The sequence below is a fragment of the Bos grunniens genome, chromosome 6 (assembly GCF_055505025.1).
Source record: "Bos grunniens cultivar Pamir isolate PY7600 chromosome 6, Bosgru_T2T1.0, whole genome shotgun sequence".
Lineage (NCBI taxonomy): Eukaryota > Metazoa > Chordata > Mammalia > Artiodactyla > Bovidae > Bos > Bos grunniens.
The window spans coordinates 81,750,235-81,776,425 of NC_141170.1; the positions used below are offsets into that span (position 1 = coordinate 81,750,235).

Sequence of the window (26,191 nt, forward strand, 5' to 3'; positions counted from 1 at the left end):
CTTTAGATTTATTTATTTTTAACTAGACTGAACTGAACTGAACTGAATCGCTTTACAATGTTGTGTCCATTTTGATAAGCCAACTTATTTAGCATTCAATAACAGTTTATCCTTTATAGTTTGGAAAACACTTTAAAAAACACTTTACTAAAGCACTTTAGAAAACACTTTACTAAAATTTCTGTGTGGAAAAACAACTTTATTCTTGCTATTCTTATGTATTCTAGTCCCAAGTCCCTTTTTCTTATTGAAATCTCTGCATTTTTAATTTTTTAAAAATATCTTCAGTCTTCCTAGAAACTTAACTCATATTACAGAACAGACTACAAACTACAGCAGTGCAGACTGTATTGGAGGTAGACAACTAACAGACTGCTTTAGAAATTGTCTGGATCTGGACAGAAGACATCCATAATAGACTTAAAAATGTTTCAACACTTTTACCAGAATAGTTAGGCTATCAGAAATAATATGTGGTCTGACCAGAGAAATAAAAATTTGGCAGACACTTACTTGGAAAAAAAAAGCCTTCATGTAACTGAATAAGCCACACATCAGAACAAAATTTAGAAGATGCCAATACAAATATATTCTTCCTTCTCTAAAGACAAAATAATTCTTTATTAAATGTATCTGTATAACGAAATTGTTCTGCCAACATGATCTCTATCACTGGAGATTTAACTTCATGTTTACCCACTGTGTTCCAGGAAATGCATGCTTTTTAAGATGTTGATAGGATTCTCATAAAAGTATTTTCTATGCTGATCAATTTGGGTAACTGTACATCCACCTCCTAGAAATTCACAATGTACATATTAAAGTCTCTAGGAATCCCTACAGTAAAGAAATGGGCTTAACTCAGCATTTAGCAAAGTTATTTTGGCCACTGAATTATGGAACACTTCTAATATCTTACTGAATTGCTCAGCAGAATGTTTGGAGAGAAACTGTAATCCAATATCCGGAAGCAATTCATTTCCAAGCCCATTTTGGGTGAAGAAGATAAAAGACCCAGAATTATTTTTCTAGGAGTTTTGGATCTGATTAGTTGAGAATGTGCTCACTAGCCCCTCTCTGATGGCATTCTGTCTTCCATGGCTTTTTTTTTTTTTTAATCAGTATTTTTAATTGAAATATAATGGATTTACAATGTTGTGTTAATTTCTGCCATACAGCAAAGTGAATCAGTTAAATATATATTCTTTTTAAAATACTTTTCCCATTATGGTTTATCATAGTATACTGATATTGTGCTATACAGTACAGCCTTGTCCGTTAGCCATTCTATATATAAAAGCTTACAGATTCTGTTTCTGTTTCATAGTCATTTGTCAAATGTTAGATTCTACACGTAAGTGATATCGTGGTATTTGTCTTTTCTGTCTGACTTATTTCACTTAGTATGATAATCTGTATTTGCATCCACATTGCTGCAAATGGAATGATTTCATTCTTTTTTATGGTTGAGTATCTCATTGCATTGTTGTGTTCAGTAAATCAAATGGGGAACAGATCCTGGCATATGGATATCAGAAGTCACAGATGCTGATTCTGCCACCAGTAATTGTGAATCCTTGAGGAATTTAAAACCTCTGAACTTCTGTTACTTTATCAATAGAACAGAATTAATCCCTGTTTTTTTACTCAGTATCAACAAATATTAAAAGCCAGTTCTCAGGAAATTTACATTTTAGAAAGGAGGAGGGGCCAGAGGAGGGAGAAAGAGAGAGAGAGAGGATAAATAGATTTTGTAAATATAAAAATAAGAAAATATCAGCTAGTGATAAGTTCTGTAAGAAGAGTTAATATGGGATGATGTGATAATACCTGGATGACTACTTTTGATTGAACGTTAGGGAAAGACCCTCGGAGGAGATGACATTTAAACTGAAATTTGAATGACAGGCAGGCAGATATTTGAGATGAGACTCTCAGGAGAAAGAGCAGTGAATGGTCTTGGAGAAGGAGGCAGAAACCAGATCAGGGATGGCTTTGCAAGTCATGCTATTTGGATTTTATTTCAAGTACAACAAAAAGCCACTGGAATGTTCCGAAGACAGAAGTGACAGGATGCATCCAACTTATATCATAGCATGTTTATAAAGATTAGATGAAGTATTGTATATGAATCAGTCAGGGTTCCAGGAGGACATATTGAGACCAGGTAAGCTGAGGAAAATTTTTAAAAGAGACCATTTGCCATGAGTAAGTTTTAGGAAACAACCCAGAAATATTTCTAGTTCAGGACCTGTGTGCTATTAACAAGGGAGCCCAAAGTCTAGGAGGACTGGCTAACCAAACCCAAAGAAGGTAGTTACATGGAGAATGTCAACTGAAAAGAACTTCAAGAAATGGATGCAGACAACTGCAAGATCAAAAAGGAAAGAAGCCACCATCTCATGCTACTCTGTGTCTTACTGGCTCAACCCATTCAGGAGTCAGAAGTAAAGAAGTCCATTGATGAAGATCCACACAGAGAACAATGTGTGAAAATGGAGAAGCAGCAGGAAGTACCTAGCACTCTCCACTCCTCTTGCCTCTCAGCATTCACTCCTGGCCTTTGCCCAGGTGAAAAACTTGTGTCCCCAGTCCGTTACCATCCCTTCGAGGTCAATTCAGTCCTGTCACCACTTGCAACCAAACATGGTAACCACAAACAGTGTTCTTCATAAACTGAGTGGGAGGAAACATGCAGAAAAGAAACAATTATTATATGGCAAAGATGTTACAATCTCTGCTTCTGTAACTGGTCACTAGATCTAAATTGTTAACACAGTGACTTTCTTCCAATCCTTAGTCCATGTTTTCCCTGTCTTCTTAAAGCACATTGGTTGGATGGATTCTTAACCTAATAACTTGAGTCAAATCTGTAGTCCTACAGGACCTGGGTCCTTTAGAAATCCTGTCTTTATCATACTGCCAGTTTTCTATTGCCAAGGGCCATGGTGTAATAGGGTCCTAAGTAGCTAAGAGTCCACTTGGGTTCCAGAAATAGTTCTCATCATCCTGAACTGAATAGCAATTACTCAATCTCCCCTTGATAATCAGGATCATCACCCCAGAGAGTACAATAACCTCTTCTCTATCTATTGCTTTAGTAGTCTAAAATGGCCAGAGGGAAGACTCATTTTAATTCAATGGAATTATTACTGAATTCCTTCATGGATGCATCCCTCCCTCTCCAGTACTATAAATCCACTCAGACCAAGGGTGAACAGACAGGAAGAAAAAATTCCCCAAATTATACATTTGGTATAATAGTTAGAAAGTCCGTTCTCAACTCCAACTCCCAGATACATGGAAGATAGTACCTTATATTGGACCTGGATTAAGGTGTTTACTGAATCTTGTACACAGAATCCTTACTTCTTAGGACTTTACTCCTGATGGTGCCAAAAATGAGCCTTCAGATGCCATCCCACAATTCCAGGAGACTAACATGAACACCATGCACGGTACCATATTGAGAGCAAGCCAATGGCCTTTGGTACAGGTGAACTGGACACACAGTGATGCTGTTGACAAATCAGTCTTGATTTGAGTACACCCCTGTTGGTGAGCCTGCACATAGTCTCCATTCCTGTCATCATATCTACTTAATATATCTCCATTGACCAATCATATAAAAGTTAGAGGAAATAGGCTGACTGACATCCTGAGGAGTTATCATCTTATTCTCTTAATTTTCAAAAGCACTCATTACCAGTATGATACCCTCTAGTGGACCTTTACAGGGAACACAAATATCCCCCCACCTCTGCTATGCTGAAAGGCCTATCCACATATCTCTCCCCAGACCTTGTCACCAACATTCCTATGTTCTACTTCCCAAAACCTTAACTGCTGGCCTATCTAGTTTATATAAATTCATACTGCAGGCTAGCTCTCCTTCCATATTAACTGGACAATCAGATGACTGCTTAAAGTTCTGCCCATTGAAAATACTGTCTTTCATTGCTGTCTTTCAGTGCCACTCCTCAGTGAGGCTATACATGGTGACTATCCATTTCTGTGTGATGCCCACATACTATGCATTCACAAACCTTCCTCTTTTATCCACTTTCAGCTGGCCATAGAGAGTTCCCCATGAGACTGTAGGTGTCATCTGAGGGAATGGCAGGAAAGCAGTAGGAGCAGTGACCATGGGAGTCTAAGCTACTCATTCATGCCATTTATTTACGCTTTCTGACTCTCCTTGGCCCTGTCTCACATACACCATTTTCATTTTATATTGGAACGGTATGTACATGTCTACATTATGGTGCAATGGATTAGGTGCAATGTTCTCTAAACACGCATTTCACAAAGAGCAGTTTGGGTCACATTTTCACTTACATTCAAAGATCAGGTATTCAGTCTTTACCATGCCCAGTAGCAAGTTTAAAGATATTTTTCAAGTGGAGAATAGCTGTCAGAAGAGGTCAAGTTTTCCAACCACATAAGGGTCTGCACTGTGAGCCTGAAGGAAGCCCTGTACACCTCTACCTGAAACAAATGCTTAACACCATCAGGTCTAACAGGTCACAAGTGTGACCAACACAGTCTTGCCAAATAGCCTTTTTTGTTTTTCTTACTTCAAGCTCTGCTCAAAACTGGCAGCATTACACATTTTCCAATAAATGGTAAGACTAGCATCTCCACCAGAGTAGGCAATGGCACCCCACTCCAGAACTCTTGCTTGGAAAATCCCATGGATGGAGGAGCCTGGTAGGCTGCAGTCCATGGGGTCACTAAGAGTCAGACATGACTGATTGACTTCACTTTCACTTTTCATTTTCCTGCATTGGAGAAGGAAATGGCAACCAATTCCAGTGTTCTTGCCTGGAGAATCCCAGGGACAGGGGAGCCTGGTCGGCTGCTGTCTATGGGGTCGCACAGAGTTGGACATGACTAAAGCAACTTAGCAGCAGCAGCAGCAGCAAAAGCATGAAAAGGTCATTTCCTCAAATAAAAATAATACCTGGCCTCTTTTTCATGAATGCTGGGATCTCTTGCCCAGGTAGGTGTTAATATGCTGTGAGTTCAGGCCTACAGTAGTAAGAAAGTAAATTGCCCTATTAGTGGTTGGTGGAGATCTTGGACTTTGAGGTCAAAGGGAGGTCTGATCTTACTCCAGGAGACAGTTGGTTTCCTTGAGTTTAAAAGGATGGTTAAGTGGTGGTTTCCATAAGAAGTAGAATTCTGTATTTTATCCAGGGTAGCACCCTTGGGAATTGCCAGACCTCTGAATGGAGTGGCAGCATGGATCTGGAATTAAGCCACTCGGCACCCGCACATCATGCAGTGAGGATGTGGACAGCCAAGCCAGTGGAATTTCCCATCTGGGAATGAGGGTAAAAGCTCAGGCACAGAGCACATCCATGGTGACTAGAACGGACTCAAACCAGAGGCCAGGTCTTGTGTAATCCCAAGAGACAAGGAAAAAAGGTCCATAAAAAATTCTTAGATTTGGATATCACATTATTCTGGCAACCTGCAGCTGAGACAGACTGCACATATTCAGTAGGATTCTTACAGGTATTTTGTCTGAGTGTATAAAGCATGTTGACACCTTGATATAAAAATACACAGAAAGCAGACTCCTAACCATACTCTGACAATGTGTCTAAACCCATGGATGATAACGCAGAAGTAATGACAATGGGACGACCCTTTGTTTTCCTTCTCTTTGTCTGTCACTCTTGCTTTCATGCTGCTTCTTCTCAAGTCTTTTCATAATAGTCATAACAGTCATGTCAACACACCAATTTTAAATATAGTTGAAAGAAGCACTACTATTGGAACACTGTATTCAAAGGAGAGGTTGATCCCCTGCTGCTCACATCCCTTGGATCAAAAAATCTTATTTTAAAAAGAACTAAAACTAAAATATTTTGTATAATATTTTCACAAGGAATATTTTTTAAATCACCCTTGCTAGAAAAACAATGTAGCTCACTCCATCAGGACAGAGTTAATTAAAGGCAGACCTCTCTACACACTTTGAGAAGTAATTTGCCCAAGGTCTGTGGCTTTCTGCATTATTCTAGCTCCAGCACAAAGAAAGCATTCTCTGCTTGCCTCTTGCCAGTTGCATAATGGCTAAAAAACTAGCAAGAGAATTTTCAGCCCAAAGTTGGAAGCTATGTTTTATTGGATTTTAAAAACACCCTTAAAAACACCCAAGAATTACATATTTTTTACAAAGTCAATGGTTCCTCTCTAGTTGGCAAAACTAATGGCATCTTATTTAACTCAACAGATGTTATACTTGCAATCTAGCTGTCTGTTCACATTCTCCTCTTAGGGTTTGAAATGATGCAAATCCCTAGAGACTTTTTTTTTGTTCTAGATCAATGAATACTTAAGCATATAAAAAACTGCAGAATCATCCTCAAAATAACTCTATAAAAAATATTTTTTAAATCCTACTGCAAGATACTCATGGAAACCAAGAACATTTAAATCATGGCCATTATCGATTCAAGAGTCATGACATTCCACAAAGGAAAAAAGAAGAAAAATTGGCATCTAGGTCATTATATGGTACAAGCTGGGATGCTCAGGGGGTTAAAGAGAAAAGACTCAAAATGCCCCCCAGAAGCTTCTGTATACATATTTTTATAATTTATTCCCATTCGTTCTCACTTTTCTACTTGTGGCCCAATAATGATATAATAGGATCTGGAAACATCATTCATTGAAATAACAGGTAAAGGTTTTTTCCATCAACATGAACTCATACATGGTACATGGTATGGCAGGAGGTCACTGCTTTTTGGGTCTATGAGCATCAAAATGTTGTTTTAATTTAACTAAAATATTATACTCTGGTGTCTCTCTAGATCATGAATGTTCAAAACACTTGGAAATAGTCTTCTCTAGGATGTTGTGCAGAGAAGTTGGAGGTCCAGTTCTGGAAACCTCTAAGAGGTGTTTGTTTCTAATATGCACCTTTACAGCTTTTGCAAAGAGTAGTGCGTGTTTGCCTCCTGGGACACCACAGCCTTAGAGCTGTAATAAGCAAGTATAAGAAGGTGATTTCTCTCAGGATTCACAGTCAATGTTTTAAAGCTTCCTTTCCTTCCTTCAGCCAAAATTTGAGAGAATTTATATGCCCTTAAAAGTTGCAAACGAAAGAGCACCACTAAAAACAGCACAGTGGGAGGCACTGGTAGAGGAGCTTTCAAATCTACTATCAGTAAGGGAACTGAGTAAATAGAGATAAAATATGACCCGTGAGAGCCCTTCTATGATTGCTTTAATTAAGTAGTGGCCTAATGAACCTAAAATTAGTGAAATGTATTAGAATCAGCACCAGATGCCTCACTCTTAGCTTGCTGACCAAGAAATGAGATCCTCAAAGTTCACACTGGTGCTAACAATATAAAATGTATCTTCAATAGATGGACAAAGGATACTTCCTTCTTTTCAGAATTTATCTTCTCTGTAGTACTTTTGTTGGCAAGAACAGTGTGTTGCAGGTTTGGGACAGTTCCTTTGCAGAGAAAGAAGACTTCAGTGGTAATAGTCATTGTTGATTAGTTTTTAGCAGGGGGTGGGGGGGGCGGTTCTGCTTTCTCCCCATGAATAGCAATGTGAATTCAAGCTTGATGTAAGACCTACAGTAACCCCATGTTAGCAAATATTTTATGATTAAAATGAAAACACAGAGATTTTACTTCTGAATTGATGATGGAATCCTCTGAGATTAAAAAACAATACGGAGCAAAGTTTCCATTTCTAGTTTCAGGGTGACCATATCTTCCTTTGTCACTGACAATTGCCTGCAATTCATCATCTCCCCAAAAAGGACTGCATAGGCCCACAGTTACTGCACCAAGAAATGCTAACTTGTTTGCTCCCATTCTCCATCTCCAGCCACACTACTCTCATAATTTCTGATTCCTGCTGCTGCTGAGTCACTTCAGTCGTGTCCAACTCTGTGCGACCCCATAGATAGCAGCCCACCAGGATGCCCCGTCCCTGAGATTCTCCAGGCAAGAACACTGGAGTGGGTTGCCATTTCCTTCTCCAATGCATGAAAGTGAAAAGTGAAAGTGAAGCCGCTCAGTCGTGTCCAACCCTCAGCAACCCCATGGACTGCAGCCTTCCAGGCTCCTCCATCCATGGGACCCTCCTGTTGTTACATAAATTAAAAATGTAATCAAACTCATGGGTCTGTGTGGTAGGGGAAGGGACAGTAAATGAGTTAGGAGTCCTTCTTCCTACCCATCTGTCATCAACCTTAAAAGACTTGATTGATTAGTTGGATTGTTTGTTTTACTAGAAAAGACTTACTAAAAGGAAGTCAAGTAATGTTATGGGTTAGGTAAGGCTGGTCAAGGCAATGTACTTGACCAGAACAGCATTCCTTTAAGAAAGAGCTCGCTACTTTCTTCAGGATCATGTCTGTGTTCTTCTAAGAACAGACATGTATGATCCATCCTAGTTGCACACTGGCAAGGCAAGTCTGAATTAAAGCAAAAGATGTTCACTTGTAGGTACCTCCCATCTAATATAACCAATTTAATCAAGTCGAGCAGAAGGATGTACAAGTGAAACCAAACCCGGTACTTGAACAACTTCACAGAACAGTATCAGAAGATCTAGTAAAATATATCAGATTAAAGACATCTTCTCTTCCCAAACTCACTACAATGACCATAAAAATACCAAAACTTGTAAATTCAGAGAGAGAAAATAGAAGATGAAATAAGGCTGGACCAAAGATGCTGACCCATTAGAAGACGGGAAATAGAAGGAGTGGTAATAACTGAAATGGCTGATACAGGAGAGGCATCCAAAGGAGGAAGTGTGACAGTCCTGCCAGGATAAGAAAGGCCCAGGGCACTGGTTACTGACCATGGGATAAGGTTTGAGGCTGATGGCAGGAGACTAGTTGAAAGCCAGATAATTTCCTCCACTTGCTTGATCAGGGCAACTATTCCTCCTTATCCCCACTACCTACACTGCAACATGTAGACCAAAGGTAAATTTCCTGGAGACATTCAATCAGAAAGGCTTCAGATTGGAAACACTGGCTTCAATGAGGATGCAGAGACTTGGGGCTGAAAGTGAGATTAAGTGAAGTCTGCTTAGGTTTTCACTGCCTTCTCCCATTGAAACTTCTCTCTAGTTTCAAATGCTGGGAGCCAGAAATGTATCTACCATGAAGGTGACTGAAGGACTCCTCTCTGGAGAAATTAACTAGCCACAAAGAAAAGAGCTAGAGTTGTAGACATTAAGGAGTATTCCAATTTTTAAAAAGCACTTCAACTCCCCCATCAAGCTCTAATATGTTAGACAACAAGTCCTGCCCAAAGACAAGAATGTCCAATCAGAAAGGGAGTAGAACACTGGTGAAGGGCTCAGATTCAAGTATCCCATTTCCCTAATGGCCTTGGGCTAATATTTAAACTCCCTGTGCCTCTGTTTCTTCATGTGTGAAATGAGGATAATAATGATTTCTTTGTCGTGATTACTGTTGTTGACATAGCTGTTAGCCACCCACACACTTGGTGATGTACACAACAGAAATGCATTGTCTCATGGATCTGGAGAATAGAAGTCCAAGGTCAAGTTTTTGGCAGAGTTATTGCCTCTGAGGCCTCTCTTCTTAAGTTGTAGTCGACCACCTTCTCTCTGAGTCCTCACGTGGTCTTGCTTCTATCTGTGTCCATGTCCTAATCAGCTCTGTTTATAAAGACTCCAGTCGTATCAGATTAGGGCCTATTCAAACGCCCTCGCTGAACTTAGCTACCTCTTTTAAAAACCTTGTCTTCAAATACAGTCACTTTCTATCATCCATATCACCATATTACTCATACTTTGGTATTGTTTTTTTTTAATTAATTTATTTTTTAATTGAAGGATAATTGCTTTACAGAATTTTGTTGTGTTCTGTCAAACGTCAACATGAATCAGCCATAGATATACAAATATCTCCTCCCTTTTGAACCTCCCTCCCATCTCCCTCCCCATCCCACCCCTCTAGGTTGATACAGAGCCCCCTGAGCCATACAGCAAATTCCCTTTGGCTATCTATTTTACATATGGTAATGTAAGTTTCCATGTTACTCTTTCCATACATCTCACCCTCTCCTCTCCCTATGTACGTAAGTCTATTCTCTATGTCTGTTTCTCCATTGTTGCCCTGTAAATAAATTCTTCAATATCATTTTTCTAAATTCCATATATATGCTTAAGAATACAACATTTATTTTTCTCTTTCTGACTTACTTCACTCTGTATAATAAGTTCTAGGTTTATGCACCTCATTAGAACTGACTCAAATGTGTTCCTTTTTATGGCTGAGTAGTATTTCATTGTGTGTATGTACCACAACTTTTTTATCCACTCATTTGTCAGTGGACATCTAGGTTGCTTCCATCTTCTAGTTATTGTAAATTGTGCTGCAATGAACAATAGGATACATGTGTCTTTTTCAATTTTGGTTTCCTCAGGGTATGTGCCTAGGAGTGGAATTGCTGGGTCATATGGTGGTTTTATTCCTAGTTTTTTAAGGAATCTCCATACCATCTTCCATAGTGGATGTATCAATTTATATTCCCACCAACAGTGCAAGAGTGTTCCCTTTTCTCCACACCCTCTCCAGCATTATTGTTTCTAGACTTTTTGATGATGGTCATTCTGACTGGTGTGAGGTGATATCTCATTGTAGTTTTGATTTGCATTTCTCTAATAATGAGTGATGTTGAGCATCTTTTCATGTGTTTGTTAGTCACCTGTACATCTTCTTTGGAGAAATGTCTCTTTAGGTCTTTTTCCCACTTTTTGATTGGGTTGTTTGCCTTTCTGATATTGAGTTGTATAAGCTGCTTGTATATTTTGGAAATTAATGCTTTGTCAGTTGTTTCATTTGCTATTATTTTCTCCCCTTCTGAGGGTTGTCTTTTCACCTTGCTTATAGTTTCCTTTGCCGTGCAAAAGATTTTAAGTTTAATCAGGTCCCACTTGTTTACTTTTGTTTTTATTTCTGTTACTCTAGGAGGTGGGTCATAGAAAATCTAGCTTTGATTTATGTCATCAAGTGTTCTGCCTATGTTTTCCTCTAAGAGTTTTATAGTTTCTGGTCTTCCATGTAGGTCTTTAATCCATTTTGAGTTTATCTTTGTGTATGGTGTTAGGAAGTGTCCTAATTTCATTCTTTTATTTGTAGCTGTCCAGTTTTCCCAGCACCATTTATTGAAGAGGCTGTTTTTGCCCCAGTGTATATTTTTGCCTCCTTTGTTAAAAATAAGGTCTCATAGGTGCATGGGTTTAATTCTGGGCTTTCTATCTTGTTCCATTGGCCTACATTTCTGTTTTTATGCCAGTACCATACTGTCTTGATGACTGTAGCTTTGTAGTATAATCTTAAGTCCGGAAGGTTGATTCCTCCAGCTCCACTCTTCTTTCTCAAGACTGCTTTGACTATTCTGGGTCTTTTGTGTTTCCATATGAATTGTTAAAGTTTTTATTCTCAGTTCAGTTCAGTCACTCAGTTGTGTCCGACTCTTTGCGACCCCATGAATTGCAGCACGCCAGGCCTCCCTGTCCATCACCAACTCCCGGAGTTCACTCAAACTCACGTCCATCGAGTCGGTGATGCCATCCAGCCATCTCATCCTCTGTCATCCCCTTTTCCTCCTGCCCCCAATCCCTCCCAGCATCAGAGTCTTTTCCAATGAGTCAACTCTTTGCATGAGGTGGCCAAAGTACTGGAATTTCAGCTTCAGCATCATTCCTTCCAAAGAATTCCAAAGATTTCCAAAGAAATCCCAGGGCTGATCTCCTTCAGAATGGACTGGATGGATCTCCTTGCAGTCCAAGGGACTCTGAAGAATCTTCTCCAACACCCCAGTTCAAAAGCATCAATTCTTCGGTGCTCAGCCTTCTTCACAGTTCAACTCTCACATCCATACATGACCATAGAAAAAACCATAGCCTTGACTAGACGGACCTTTGTTGGCAAAGTAATGTCTCTGCTTTTGAATATGCTATCTAGGTTGGTCATAACTTTCCTTCCAAGGAGTAGCGTCTTTTAATTTCATGGCTGCAATCACCATCTGCAGTGATTTTGGAGCCCCCCAAAATAAAGTCTGACACTGTTTCCACTGTTTCCCTATCTATTTCCCATGAAGTGATGGGACCGGATGCCATATCTTCGTTTTCTGAATGTTGAGCTTTAAGCCAACATTTTCACTCTCCTCTTTCACTTTCATCAAGACGCTTTTTAGTTCCTCTTTACTTTCTACCATAAGGGTGGTGTCATCTGCATATCTGAGGTTATTGAGATTTCTCCCGGCAATCTTGATTCCACCTTGTGCTTCTTCCAGCTCAGCGTTTCTCATGATGTACTCTGCATATAAGTTAAATAAGCAGGGTGACAATATACAGCCTTGATGTACTCCTTTTCCTATTTGGAACCAGTCTGTTGTTCCATGTCCAGTTCTAACTGTTGCTTCCTGACCTGCATACAAATTTCTCAAGAGGCAGGTCAAGTGGTCTGGTATTCCCATCTCTTTCAGAGTTTTCCACAGTTTATTGTGATCCACACAGTCAAAGGCTTTGGCATAGTCAATAAAGCAGAAATAGATGTTTTTCTGGAACTCTCTTGCTTTTTCCATGATCCAGCAGATGTTGGCAATTTGATCTCTGGTTCCTCTGCCTTTTCTAAAACCAGCTTGAATATCTGGAAGTTCACAGTTCATGTATTGCTGAAGCCTGGCTTGGAGAATTTTCAGCATTACTTTACTAGCATGTGAGATAAGTGCAATTGTTTTTGTTCTAGTTCTGTGAAAAATGTCATTGGTAATTTGATAGGGATCACGTTGAATGTGTAGATTGCATTTGGTACTATAGCCATTTTCACAGTATTGACTCTTCCTACCCAGGAACATGGAATATCTTTCCATCTGTTTAAATCTTCTTTGATTGTTTTCATTAGTGTCTTATACTTTTCTGTGTACCATTCTTTTGTCTCCTTAGGTAAGTTTATTCCTAGATATTTAATTTTCTGTTGTTGTAGCAATGGTAAAGGGGATTGATTTCTTAAATTATCTTTCTGATTATTCATTGTTAGTATATATAAATGCAAGTGATTTCTCTGTATTGATTTTGTATCCTGCAACTTTGCTAAATTCATTGATTAGCTCTAGTAATTTTCTGACACTATCTTTAGGGTTGTCTATGTACAGTATCATGCCATCTGCAAACAATGAGAGCTTTACTTCTTCTTTTCCTATCTGGATTCCTTTTATTTCTTTTTCTTCTCTGACTGCTGTAGCTAGGACTTCCAGAACTATGTTGAATAATAGTGGTGAAAGTGGACACCTTTGTCTTGATCCTGATCTTAGGGGGAATGCTTTCAGTTTTTCACCATTGAGAATGTTTGCCATAGGTTTATCATATGTGGCCTTTACCATGTTGAGGTATGTTCCTTATATGAGTTTTAATCATAAATGGGTGCTGAATTTTGTCAAAGACTTTTTCTGCCATCTATTGAGATGATCATATGGTTTTTACCTTTCAGTTTGTTAATATGGTGTATCACATTGATTGATTTGTGTATATTGAAGAATCATTACATCCCTGGGATAAACCCAACTTGATCATGGTGTATGAGCTTTTTGATGTGCTGCAAAATTCTGTTTGCTAAAATTTTGTTGAGGATTTTTGCATCTATGCTCATCAGTGATATTGGCCTGCAGTTTGTGTGTGTGTTATCTTTGTCTGGTTTTGGTAGCAGGGTGATGGTGGCCTCATAGAATGAGTTTGGAAGTGTTCCTTCCTCTGCTCTTTTTTGAAAGAGTTTTAGGATAGGCATTAGTTCTTCTCTAAATGTTTGATAGAATTCTCCTGTGAAGTCATCTGGTCTTGGGCTTTTGTTTTTTGGGAGATCTTTTATCACAGCTTCAATTTTAATGCTTGTGATTGGGTTGTTCATAACTTGTATTTCTTCCTGGTTCAGTCTTGGGAGATTGAACTTTTCTAAGAATCTGTCCATTTCTTCCATGTTATCCATTTTATTGCTGTACAGTTGTTCAAAATAGTCTCTTATAATCCTTAGTATTTCTGTATTGTCTGTTGTAACCTCTCCTTTTTCATTTCTAATTTTGTTGATTTGATTCTTCTCTCTCTTTTTCTTGATGAGTCTGGCTAAAGGCTTGTCAATTTTGTTTATCTTCTCAAAGAACCAGCTTTTAGTTTTATTAATCTTTACTATTGTTTCTTTCATTTCTTTTTCATTTATTTCTGCTCAGATCTTTATGATTTCCTTCCTTCTACTAATTTTGGGGATTTTTTTGTTCTTTTTCCAGTTGTTTTAGGTGTAAAGTTAGGTTGTCCATTCGATGTTTTTCTTGTTTCTTGAGGTAGGATTGTATTGCTATAAACTTCCCTCTTAGAACTGCTTTTGCTGCATCCCATAGGTTTTGAGTTGTCATATTTTCATTGCCATTTGTTTCTAGAAATTGTTTGATTTCCCTTTTGATTTCTTCAGTAACCTGTTGGTTAAGAAACTTGTTGTTTAATCTCCATGTGTGTTTCTTACACTTTTTTTCTTGTACTTGATATCTAGTCTCAAAGCATTGTGGTTGGAGAAGATGCTTGATATGATTTCAATTTTCTTAAATTTACTGAGGTTTGATTTGTGATCCAAGATGTGGTCTATCCTGGAAAATGTCCCATGTGTGCTTGAGAAGAAGGTGTATTCTTCTGCATTTGGATGGAATGTCCTGAAGAAATCAATGAGATCCAGCTCATCTAATGTATCATTTAAGACTTGTGTTTCCATGTCAATTTTCTCTTTTGATGATCTGTCCATTGGTGTGAGTGTTAAAGTCTCCTACTATTATTGTGTTACTGTCAATTTCTCCTTTTATAACTGTTAGTGTTTGTCTTATCTATTGTGGTGCTCCTATGTTGGGTGCATCAGTTCAGTTGAGTTCAGTTCAGTCGCTCAGACCCCATGAATTGTAGCACACCAAGCTTCCCTGTCCATCACCAACTCCTGGAGTTCCCTCAAACTCACGTCCATCGAGTCAGTGATGCCATCCAGCCATCTCATCCTCTGTCGTCCCCTTCTCCTCCTGCCCCCAATCCCCCCCAGCATCAGAGTCTTTTCCAATCAGTCAACTCTTTGCATGAGGTGGCCAAAGTACTGGAGTTTCAGCTTTAGCATCATTCCTTCCAAAGAACACCCAGGACTAATCTCCTTTAGGATGGACTGGTTGGATCTCCTTGCAGTCCAAGGGACTCTCAAGAATCTTCTCCAACATCACAATTCAAAAGCATCAATTCTTTGGTGCTCAGCCTTCTTCACAGTCCAACTCTCACATCCATACATGAACACTGGAAAAACCATAACCTTGACTAGACAGACCTTTTTGGCAAAGTAATGTCTCTGCTTTTCAATATGCTATCTAGGTTGGTTATAACTTTCCTTCCAAGGAGTAAGCGTCTTTTAATTTCATGGCTGCAATCACCATCTGCAGTGATTTTTGAGCCCCCCAAAATAAAGTCTGACACTGTTTCCACTGTTTCCCCATCTATTTCCCATGAAGTGATGGGACCGGATGCCATGATCTTCGTTTTCTGAATGTTGAGCTTTAAGCCAACTTTTTCACTCTCCTCTTTCACTTTCCTCAAGAGGCTTTTTAGTTCCTCTTCACTTTCTGCCATAGATATTTACAATTGTTATGTTTTCCTCTTGGATTGATCCCTTGATCATTATGTAGTGTCCTTCCTTATCCCTTGAAATCTTCTTTATTTTAAGGTTTATTTTGTCTGATATAAAGATTGCTACTCCAGCTTTCCTTTGCTTCCCATTTGCATGGAATATAGTTTTCCATCCTCTCACTTTCAGTCTATATGTGTCTTGAGGTCTGAAGGGGGTTTTTTGTAGACAGCATATATGGGTCTTGCTTCTGTATCCATTCAGCCAGTCTGTGTCTTTTGGTTGGAGCATTTAATCCATTTACCTTTAAAATAATTATTGAGATATATGTTCCTATTGCCATTTTCTTAAATAGGGTTCATTTTGTAGATCTTTTTTCTTCTTTTGTATTTCTTGACTATATAAGTCCCTTTAACATTTGTTGTAAAGCTGGTTTGGTACTACTGAATTCTCTTAACTTTTGCTTGTCTGAAAAGCTTTTTATTTCTCCATCAATTTTGAAGGAGATCCTTGCTGGGTACAGTGATCTTGGTTGTAGAGTTTTCCCTTTCAATACTTTAAATATATCCTGCCATTTCCTTCTGGCCTACAGAGTTTCTGCTGAAAGATCAGCTGTTAAGCATACGGTGTTTCCTTTGTATGTTACTTGTTGCTTCTCCCTTGCTGCTTTTCTTTCTGTTTAGTCTTTGTTAGTTTGATTAGTATGTGTCTTGGCATGTTTTTCCTTGGGTTTATCCTGTACGGGACTTTTTGTGCCTCTTGGACTTGATCGACTATTTCCTTTTCATATTGGGGAAATTTTCAACTATAATCTCTTCAAAATTTTTCTCATACCCTTTCTTTTTTCTCTTCTTCTTCTGGGACCGCTATAATTCGAATGTTGGTGTGTTTGCTTTTGTCCCAGAGGACTCTGAGGTGATCCTCAGTTCTTTTCATTCTTTTCCCTTTATTCTGCTCTTCAGAAGTTATTTCCACTGTTTTCTCTTCCAGCTCACTGATTTGTTCTTCTGCTTCAGATATTCTGCTCTTGATTCCTCCCAGAGTATTATTAATTTCAGTAATTGTATTGTTTGTCTCTGTATGTTTATTCTTTAACTCTTCTATGCCTTTGTTAATTGCTTCTTGCATTTTCTCCATTTTGTTTTCAAGGTTTTTGATCATCTTTACTATCCTTATGCTGAATTCTTTCTCAGGTTGTTTGCCTATTTCCTCTTCATTTATTTGGACTCCTGTGTTCCTAGTTTGTTCCTTCATTTGTGTAGTATTTCTGTGCCTTTTCATTATTATTTTTTTGACTTATTGTCTTTGAGGTCTTGTTTTCCCAGGCTTCAAGGAAAGTTAAATTCTTTCCTTAAAGAAGTTTGAAATTTTTCTTCCTTTTGGTTTCTGCCCTCCTAAGGTTGGTCTAGTGGTTTGTATAAGCTTTATATAGAGTGAGATTTGTGCTGAGTTTTTGTTTGTTTTTCTTCTGATGGGCAAGGCTGAGTGAGGTGGTAATACTGTCTGCTGATGACTGGGTTTGTATTTTTGTTTTGTTTGTTGTTTAGACAAGGTGTCCTGCCCAGGGTGCTACTGGTGGTTAGGTGATACTGGTCTTGTATTCAAGTGGTTTTGTTTTTGTGAGTTCTCACTACTTGATACTCCCTAGGGTTAATTCTCTGGTAGTTTAGGGTCTTGGAGTCAGTGCTCCCACTTCAAAGTCTCAGGGCTTGATCTCCCAGACAGGGACGTAGATCCTCTGGAAGGTGCAGTGGCTGTGAGCTGGAGTTTAGGGATTGTGGAACAATCACAGGGCGAGGGCTGCTGTTGACTGTGGAGAGACGGATCAAGGGGATGCAAGGGAGGAGATTGTGGTGGGAAATGCCTGTGGAAGAAAGCTGGGCAACCATGAAAGCAAGGCGATCTGTATTGTTTTTCAGTTAGGTTTTCTCCTAGAAGAGGATGATTATTTATATGAAGAGTTTGAAGCCTGTATGCTAATTATTGCTGAATATTTTTTAAATTTTCAAAAATTAATAAATGTTACACTAAAGGAGAATTTAAAATGCAAGTCTGAGCACGTCACCACTCTGCTCAACATCCTTCTTTGGCTTTCCACACAGCTTATCATGTACATTTAGAGGTGGAATCAATCTACACATCCTCATTCCTACAGCTTCACTCTGCAGGGGTATGTTGGAAATGTTCAGAAGAATTCTGCCACGTGTATTAGCAAACATATATAAAAGCAGTTGTTAGCAAACATCTATAAAAACACACTCACTGATTAATGTTTTGAGAAATAAATGAATCATACTTCCTTGTTCTGTTGAAATTTTCTCATGGGGAATTCTGTTAAAGAATCATGCCAATGAAAAGATAGTTGAACTAACATTTCTAGTCCAGTCTACTCTTATCTTTAGGATAATACATAAAAGAAGAACTACTTGCAGGAAAACATTTTGTTCAGAAAGTACCCTCTCCTCTTATCCACACTGTCTGAGGTACAAAGAGCATCATGGGGATTTTAACATATTACCCAGGTCTACTAGTTCTTTAAAAATGTCCGTGTAAGCAATGAATCACTGTTGCACTGGCTATCTAGAATTTCTGAGACAAACCATAACTTGAATGGAACATCCCAGCCCTGTAGAGTGGGAATGTTGTTAAGACAGTGTTATTTTGTAAAAGAAACATTGGAATGAATCCTTGTTCGTGTATTACTTTCAGTTTCTGGGTAATGACAGCAGTATCATGGGTAACATTTATGTGAAAGGACAATCAGAGGTAATATTTATATGGGCACCAAGTTGTGGGATGACACATAGAAGATACGTCATCTCATTAGCAGAGCTCTCCTTCATCCTCCTCCAAGCAGAATTCATTGGATACTCATTTGTTTACATTGTATCATTATTTTATCTCTCAACACACTGCGTGGTAATCAGTTCAGACCCTTGCCATGCCACTTACCCTTTGTGCAACCCTGGGTTGGGAAGATCCCCTACTGAAGGAAATGGCAATCCATTCCAGTATTCTTGCCTGGGAAATCCCACAGAGAAGCCTATCGGGCTACAGTCCATGGGACTGCAAGAGTCTTAATGACTAAACATGGGGCTGTTAGTAGGATTTAAGCACTCAATAATAATTAGCTATTGATTATGTTTATGCCTCTCTTCCCTATCATGATGACTTAGGAAAAAAGGAATTCAGAAGAACCAAATATTAATAATATTCATCAAGAATTTAACTTAGATACCTATAACACAATGATTTTTTATTATAGGTGGATTAGGTCCCAAAGTTCCAGTTCTGGGGACATTTTAACTGGGCCCTAATGACACATACACAGAAATGCATGAAAGGCAATATCAGCACAATCAAAGGTTTTGTTCTCAAACCCCTCTTCAACCTGTGTTTGTTTCCTTTGGACACTAGCCACCGTGTTTCATTCTCTTGTCTCTCCTACTGGGTTTTTCATCTTGATTCACCTTTTGAACTGTCTCTTGGTTCATGAATGTTTCATTTCTTTCCCAAAACTTTCACTGACTTGTGGCTTCCTGGAATAGTCTCATTATTTACTGTCCTTTGGCACTGACCCAGCACTCCTTCCCTTCAGGGCTTCCCACCAACCACTGAGCCCCTCCCCCTGCTGTGTAGGACCCTGACCGGTGTGACTTTTTTCACCCTGCTGAAACCAGGAGGGACTGGCCACAACTGCCAATATGCAAACTGATGTCAACTAGGATGGGAAAGTAAAATGCAAAATTACTAACAGTAATCTTAGAGGATTATGATTTAGGGGTAATCCCCCAAATATTCTTTTTCATATTTAGAAAGGGTCAAGATGAACATAAATTTGGATAGACCTTACGGTATCCAAATATTGAAGACAAGACTTAAGAGTGTCGAGAATTCCAAACTCTTTTGAGAGTTTGAAAAGTGGAAGTCTCTTATTTCGACTATTCTTGTGCAGTACAAAGAGTGGAGACAGTAGGACCTGGCAGACAGAGATTAAATTCAGATTCTGTCACTAAATAGCATAAGACTGAGACTCTCATCAATTAACTCTCATCTGTAGTTTAATAATATCTACCTTACAGGAATGCTGTAAAGATTAAAGACAATATAAATCAATTGTTCAATAAAGACTTCTTGAGTGATGAGTGCCGAGAGTGCCCTTGAATTGAAAAGGAAGTCTTCAGTTCCAAGTGGAATTGAAGGAAGAGCTGTCAGGAGAGACTGTGGATAGAGAGGCATGGTGAGTCAGGTGTTACTTTGACTTATTGATGATGGGTAACGTTATGCAATGGATAAACTTCTATTTTTTTAAAAATCCTGAAATGCATGTATTAGCAACTGACAAGATATTCCCTTTTCTCTGAGTTAATTTTTATGAATTCTTTTTGTAACTTAAGTGAATAAATTCAAGAGAAGATATATGAGTTGGAAGAAGGAAAAACTAAGCATCTCAGCCAACTCCATCCCATCCATTGGGTCTTGAGGGAACTCTAGGACAAGGAGAATAATCATATGTGTTCCTCACATGTACAAAGACTGATGGAGTACTGCCATAGAAATTATTTATATTGGAGGAGAAATTATACTTTTGAAACTTTCACCTGAGCTAAAAAAATATGAAATCTGAAAATAAGACATCATTTTGTTTCAAACATACAGAGAGATTTTTTAATGGAAAACAAAGTTGTTCTGCTTTAGCAAAGGAACTGAAATTTGGGGATTGGAAACTGGCAATAGAACATAAAAGAAAGGACTTGGGAAATAGTAGACTTAATTGTGTCCTCCTCCCTCCAAATTCTTATGTTGAAGGCTTAACCCCTCAGAATGTGACTGCATTCTTATGCTGAAGGCTTAAACCCTCAGAATGTGACTGCATTTGAAGACAGATCTTTACAAAGATGATTCCATTCAAATGAAGCTGTTAGGGTAGGCTACATTCTGACCAGTGTCCACAAAAGAAGATGGGATTAAGACACAGGAGAGTCCCCAGGGACGCATGCACAGAGGAAAGGCCCTGCCAGGACACAGGGAGAAGATGGTCATCTGCAAGCCAAGGAGAGAGACCTCAGGAGAAATAAAATCTGCCAGCACCTTGATCTTGACTTCCAGAGCTCAGAGACAATAAACTTCTGTTCTTAAGCTACCTGATCTGTGATATTTTATTCTGGCAGCCTAAGCAAACTAATATGAGAGACAACAGGGAAAGGTCAGGAGATGGAGGGTGAGGCCTTGACCAGAAGTGAAGGCAGCAAGCCTAAGGAGACAAAGCCAGTAAAAAATGGTGGATGGATGACAAATAGAGGCCATGATAGGACCATGATGACCCCTGTTAAATTTTAATTTTTGGCTTATAGTCAATAATGTATCTCCACTGTAAAACTTTGAAACTTCAGCATGGTCTGCTAAATATAAATGCCTTGTGTTACTGTTATTTTAGTCAATAAAGGAATGGAGCAGAGTTCAGAACGGAGAAAAGTGACTCAGAGAAAGGACTGCAGTTGCAAGAATCAAGAGAGAAGTTAAAAACTAAAAATTCAGCAGATCCAAGTATCAAAGCAAGAGGAGACAACGGAGATTTGATGACATCCAAACAGCCGCTCCTGGAGTCGCTGGTATAACCTGACCGTACTAAACGAATACCCTGTGGGAAGATACATTTCTACTCTAAAGAGCCCAGAGGGATTTTAGAGTTCCTGGAAAGTGAATCTTAGGTAGATATGAAAAAAAAAAAAAAGGTTAATACGTAGTTACCACTTGGCATATTACCTTACACTGAATTTCACATTAATGCAAGACCCACTGATGACCTCAGATTCCTTCTGAAAAGCTCCAGTGAAGTAGATAGTCAGCATTGTGCTACCATAGCAATAGCAGGAAATAGGCACTTCGGTAATATGTGTTGCATCTCTACTTAGGCTTCCCTGATGGCTCAGCAGGTAAAGAAACCACCTGTAATGCAGGAGACACAGGAGATACAGGTTCAATCCCTGGGTTAGGAAGATCCCCTGGAGGAGGAAATGACAACCCACTCCAGTATTCTTACCTGAAAAATCCCATGGACAGAGTAGCCTGAGGGACTATGGTCCAAAGGTTCCCAAAGAGTTAGACACAACAGAGAGACTAAACACAACCTTGATTAGACTAATGTCTCAGCACTCATCTTTGTCTTGATAGATTGCCACATAGTCACTAATAAATAAATATCCTAGTACATAACCAAGAATAAAATCCTAGTACACTGATATAAAAGATAGTGAAAAGAATGAAAATGGACTGAAATGATTCTCACATTCTAAATACTTCAGTACCTCTAAAGCACAATTAGATAACTGTCTTGTCTAACATATAAAATAAAGTACTATTTAACAGACTACTTAATTTTACATTTTACATTATTTTCCCAGTCAGCTAAAGAAGTGTTTCTATATAAAACAAATAGAATTTTCCATCTAGTGACCACTTTTTGAAGAAGAAAATTTTTTTATTATTGAATTTTGCCTCTAGTAATTACTATTATAAACAATGACTTTGGGGTGCTCAAGAACTGATCTTGTTATAATTATAATCTTTGTCAGTTTAGGTTTTCCAGTATAATTCCTAACTTCTAAAATGGGAATGTGGATAGTACAAGTTTTGTCAATTCAGCAAAATGTACATATATGCTGTGGTGAGGGTTTCATCTTCTTAATGCTATGCTTATGGGCAGGAAAAAAACAAAGTTTGCCAACAAATAAACTGTCATTATCGCTTGGTCAATAGTAGACTTTCCTAGACTTCTGTTCAACTACTTAAACAGGAAGTTAAAGAGACAAGAGCTTTCTTCACAAACCTAACTTTATATATTTGAAAAAAATGTTTAAACTAGAAACCAAAAATAACTGCTTATTTAGCTCCAAGTTACTTTCCAAATTTCTATACCTTATAAGGTATTTGACTGCATTTTACAAAGGAGTATGCTTTCCATTATTTTCTAAAAAGACAAAAATTAAGTTTTATAACAACCAAATTTGAATATAAGTACATTGATAATTAACAGTATGAACACAATCCACTACTTTAATACATTTATCATTATACAATGTTATATTGCATATTTATTTGTTAACTTTATTGCAGTTAGCTTTGTCACTAAAATTCAGACTCTGAAGGCAGAGACTTTGTATGGTTCACTGCAGTTTTGTTAACGGAACGAATGAATTTCTGATAGTTATTAGTACGCGCTTGTATATCACATTCCTTTCGTTCTAAAAATAATTAAATTAATTGCACCATAAAATTAAGCTACAAAATTAAATATTTCTGTCACTTCATGACTACAAACCTTAACAAAATTAATCAAAAGACATTTTGTGACCACTTTGGGTACATTGCTCATATATTACTTTTCTATGTTCAAATACATAGGCAGAAAGTAGATGACATAGTAATAAAGATCCTTCTTAAGACCATATATCTCTCAAAATGATGAGATAACAAACAGATGCTTTTTGTAAAAACGTGATTATCTTGCCTTGAACTTTCAGTATATTTTTAAATGGAAATGCATCCAAAAAATTCCATACACATTATGAACAAAACTAAACTTTTTAAGTATAAATTTTAATTGACAATTATCCTTTACTGTTTCAAGCTTTCCAGTAATTAACAAATCATTTCTGCATTATTTTCATTATACAAAGCATGCTAAATAATATGGATAAAACTACTGTGTCTAGTCAAGCACTATAATCCAGAAAAAAATTATGGGGAACACGTGTATATCTGTGGCGGATTCATGTTGATATATGGCAAAACCAATACAATATTGTAAAGTTAAAAAATAAAATAAAATGAAAAGCTAAAAAAAAAAAAAAAACATTTGACCAATGAAATTAGATGTGGTAGAGTCAGGCTCTCTTCTTGTATTTTTGGGGAGGTCAGGGGATATGCTGTAGCCAATGGTTTGGCTGGGTGATCAGGGACTTGGAAGAAACATGATTGGGAAACTGGGGGCAAAGAAACTGGGGGAAGAGATATATGGATCAATTACCAGAATAGCGAAAGACTGTGAAGGTATTTGTGTCCTATGTGAATGCTCACCAGCAGAGGCATATGTAATAACCAGTAGCAGAGGATGATGTGTTCTGTCAACACCAGTCAGCCACTTCTCTAGTCATCGCTGTAATCACCCAGTGGCCTCATTAACATGCCTGGAGGTTATGCATGGGCTCAGCAGCACGGATTCCCATTCACCAAGGCCCACCTGCTATGCCCACTGCTGAGCGCCTGATCTGCAGCAGCAGAGACCGATGCTGAGTCCCCGTATGTTGCCACTCCCCAGGGCAATCAGCCAGCTCCCAGGTAGCCAGTTTATTACACTGGAACATTTCCATTATGGAAGTGAAAAGTTGTTGCTGAGCCATGAAAGACGCCAGGATTCTTGGCAACCAGAGGGGAAGAATTCAATTCAGGGCCACTGACGAGGCTTGATCACTCAGAGCTTTTCTGTAATAAAGTTTTATTAAAGTATAAAAGAGAAATCTTCTGACATAGACATCAGAAGGGGGCAGAAAGAATGCCGCCTGCTAGTCTTTAGCCAGATGTTATACAGCTACTAGCAGTCTGCTAACTGGAGAAAGGAAATGTCTCAAAACTCAGAGACTGGCACCAAGCCCCTCAACCACAACATGCATTTTGAGATAACATTGGCACAAGGTGAGTTGTCCCGGGCCATAAAATGACTGACATGAATCTTGAAGAAAGGCAGGTTTCCAAGCAAATGGAGCCTTCCCTAAGGTTCCCTTCTGCTGTGAATGTTTACTGAGTTCCAATCAGATTGGCCTGCAATCAGCTCCTCATACACACCCACGGCCCTTTCTTTCCTTGGGGACTTTGTGCATGCTGTTCTCTCTCTCAAACATTCTTTCCTCTGCTTTTACAGCCAGTTCCTGCCCATTCTTTATATATCCACTCCTCAAAGAGGCCCTTCTTGAACATCCTATCCAAATAACTTATTTGTAATTACCAAATCTGTTTGTTTAGATTCACTCGCTGTATTATTTTTTTTCCCTTTTCTCCCACCCTCATCCAACTGAGAGGGAGAAGAGATGTGAGTTACCATAAAAGGGGGCATTTTTAAGTTCTACAATAACTTAGAGAGAAATATCACTACTTTGAGGATGGCCTAGAAAAACTGCGTAGGAGAGATGCTGCTCCTTGCACACAGTGGGTGAGATGGCATTCCTCCTTGTCCAGGTGGCTCATGCAGTGTGTGAACATTCAGGACAAAGGGAAGAGTTGTCCCATGTGAGTCTAACTTCCTGTCTTCTGTTAGCTTTGTAATGCTGCTGCCTAGTTGTCAATCTCACTACTTTCACTATGTTCCTTTTTCTTTGCTCTGTTCATAAACTAGTTATTAAAAAGTTGTGATTCATCACATTTACCTTAGCTGTTCTGAGGCTTCATCCTTCTGAATGTTTGCAAAATGGCACAGTCACATGGGACGCAGGAGTCCAGGAGCAGTGGTGCAGTCACAAATCCACAGAATATGTAAATAAAGCCAGAAGAAAGAGTGAGATGGCTGAGAGAGTAGTATTGAAACAAATACATTAACATATGTAAAGAAGACAGCCAATGGGAACTTGCTGTATGATGCAGGGAACCCAAAGCTGGTGCTCTGTGAAGACCTAGAGGGGTGGGATGGGGAGGGAGGTGGGAGCACAGTTTAGGAGGTAGGGGACCTACGGCTGAATCATGTTGATGTATGGTAGAAACCATCATAATATTGTAGAGTAATTATCCTCCAATTAAAAATAAATTTTAAAAAATGGTACAGAGTGTCATGGGAGGTGGGAGTCCAGGAGCAGTGGGTATGGTAACAGTTCCACAGACTGTGTAAATAAAACCAGGGGAAAGACAGTGAGATGGGTTTTTTGAGCCCCCCCAACTCATCCCCCCTCAGGCCCAGGCACATAATGACTGCTCACCCTCATCGCTTTTACTCACAACCATGTACTCTCATTTCTTGTTCTGTAAATTTTGCTCTACACTCATCTTTAATCAATGTTCTCTGCTACCACTGCACATGTGAGAAAGTGAGGGCATTAAACTACTCAAAAAGCCACAGGTATTTCCCAATTCTAAGGAGGAGGTATTGGTGTCAAAATACAGCCTGTGTTCTACCTAAAGTGCCGGAGGTATATCAGTGGGTTCACTGTAAAGAACTGCTCAACACTGAATGAGCTCAAAATCACTTCCCAGATTTTCCTAGATTCATGGGACTATCCCTCTGGCTTGGAAATTTGTTCCAGTCAGATGAGTTGTGAGAGATGGAAACACCAGCTTATTTGAGCCACCAAGTATTAACTTTGTTCTAGCAGGGGAAATTATGACTGTAAGGTCCCTGACAGTATGTACACGGTTATTTACACTTTCCTAAACTTGAGTGTATTTACAAATAGTGCCGTTTAGCTATTTTTAATTAAGTCTTTCATTTCCACAGTTCTCAAACAGGAAATCCTGTATGGACCTGATCCACCATTGAAGTCA

The 26,191-nt window shown here is 38.7% G+C and overlaps 1 long non-coding RNA gene across 2 annotated transcripts in view; it reads right to left on the reverse strand.

Annotated features, from left to right (window-relative positions):
- LOC147370935 (uncharacterized) overlaps window positions 1-26,191 on the reverse strand; it is a 54,901-nt gene that overhangs the window by 7,952 nt on the left and 20,758 nt on the right. Inside the window, exons 2-3 of one of the 2 annotated variants that reach the window (XR_015165637.1) lie at window positions 25,087-25,112; window positions 21,431-21,613 (exon numbers count right to left, since the gene is read on the reverse strand). This is a non-coding gene — a long non-coding RNA (uncharacterized LOC147370935). The remainder of the gene's footprint in view (window positions 1-21,430; window positions 21,614-25,086; window positions 25,113-26,191) is intronic. The other variant, XR_015165638.1, reaches the window with a different exon arrangement.